Source organism: Blastomyces gilchristii, assembly GCF_000003855.2.
Source record: "Blastomyces gilchristii SLH14081 genomic scaffold supercont1.13, whole genome shotgun sequence".
In the NCBI taxonomy this organism is placed as follows: Eukaryota; Fungi; Ascomycota; class Eurotiomycetes; order Onygenales; family Ajellomycetaceae; genus Blastomyces; species Blastomyces gilchristii.
In genome coordinates this window covers 1,004,675-1,006,803 of record NW_003101670.1, presented here as the reverse complement: position 1 = coordinate 1,006,803, position 2,129 = coordinate 1,004,675, and positions in this window count along the sequence as shown.

Below are 2,129 nucleotides of genomic sequence, written 5' to 3'. Positions count from 1 at the left end.
ATAATAAAGACAGTCTCAATCACTTGTACATCAATGCTACAGTCAGTCTGATGAGTGTATAACAGTTTATTTACTCATCTTGAGAAGCAGTTAAATCACTTAAAAAGAAATTCAGTCTGAGATGATGCTATAGTGCAGGCTATTATTACTGTAAGAGATAAACTGGTATATTATTACAGTAAAACTGAACAATCTTTTACAGAGTACTATACTGTAGCAGCTCTACTAGATCTCTCTTATCAAGTTAATATCTACACTTCTTAAGATTGAACAGAGGAGAAATAAGACTCATATATTAAATTAGTCTGAGACTACTACAATATCAACTATCAGAGATTTGAATAAGCAGATGTTTAAGATGTGAAGACAGTAAAATATAATTCTTTAATAAGTAACAATCTTTGATAACACTTCATATTTCATAGAACTATAATACTAACTTTGAAACAGAACTTACATACATTGATTGTAACTGAAAATCAGGTAAAACTACATGCTTGTAAAACTGAATTTAACTACTATCTTTAAGATGATCTGATGAATTTATACATTAAATCAATTCTAGAGTTATGAAAAATTGTTAAGAGTATATATTCAACTATTGCACTGATGATGTGTGATATTCTGACAATTTCATTGATAGAGGTGAAAATGAAGTGACAGTTCAACTCAAGTTGAGATATTTATTACTATTACTGAGGACAATTATAAGAAGAAATAATCAAGAAACTTATAATTGTAAAACATAAAATTATCAGACAGTTTAATATCTCTGATTACAGTATATCAGAGAAGTGTAGTTTTCATGAGAAAGTGAAGAATAAACTTATACAAGAATGTATTTAGTTGTTTCATGAGTGTTATCAATAATCATTATCAAATTCTGATTATATAAGCAATCACTGAATGAACTGAATGAGACTGATTTTAATCTTCAGTCTCAGTCTCATTCTGATTTTGAAAGAATGATCATCTTTCACAGTTTATTCTGAGAAATTACTCTTATTTCACTGTTCTTAAATTAAATCTGATTATTTTTCACATCATTTCTCTCAGAAATGGTTCATTTTCAGATTTTTTTGAGGCTTGGTTCTGGTGGGACTCACGCCAAGAAATGTATGAGATCAGATCAAATGGAATCAAATGTGAAATTCATGGTCCCACCGGCCAGTCTACGTGTGACCGTATCTGAAACCAGAACTAGATTTTTTGATAGTTTTATTATCAATTCAACTGATCCCATTACACAGTTTTAACATTAGAGAGTAGTTTCATACTATCTCAGTGAAACTTACTGTCTACTCTTATCACATTTTTCAAATGAGATCATGATTTTCACTTCTCAATTTAAATTATTTTTATTGCTTTAAATGACTTTAAATCTTATTTGAGTGTTATCAAAAAGCATTACTTTTTAAAAAATTAACAATAGTCTAAAAGAAACCTTAAAATGTCTAAAAATAGTAACTTTATACTATGAATGAGACTAAATGAAACTAAATGAGATCACTTTCTCATTTTTTTCAAGTCATGATTTCATTTTAAGATCTGATATATAGTCACTTTGCATGTTTTTTTAATGACTAGTCTCAGCGGGATTCACGCCAAGAAATATATGAAATCAGATCAAATGAGATCAAAAGTGAAATTCATAATCTTAGCGGTCAGTCAAGAGAAGTATGTATAGTGTCATGAGTTATTCTATATTAATCAATCAATATCTTCAGATCTAAGAGCTGATGCTCTCAGTTCATTCAGCATGTGTCTGTTACATCAGACAGTATATCTTGTTCTCATTATAAGAGAGTGTCTGTCATCAAGTTCTAGCTGCTGAGATGATAGTGTATTGTAAAATGAAAGTGACTTAGAAATTCAGATTATCACATCTGTCATTCAGTGAGTTTATAAGTGATTGTAAAGTGCTTAAGATTCTTATAATCTGTGACTATCTCAAATTCAGAGACACTTCAGAGTTCAGAGGCTTATTCTTCTAGATAGTATACAATCATAAGAAGTTTCTTATTATAGATCTCATAATTGCATTCAGCAGGACTCAGTTTCTTAAATATGAAGACACATAATTATAGAACATCTTCATTATTATATTACAATATTACTTCTTCTATTAC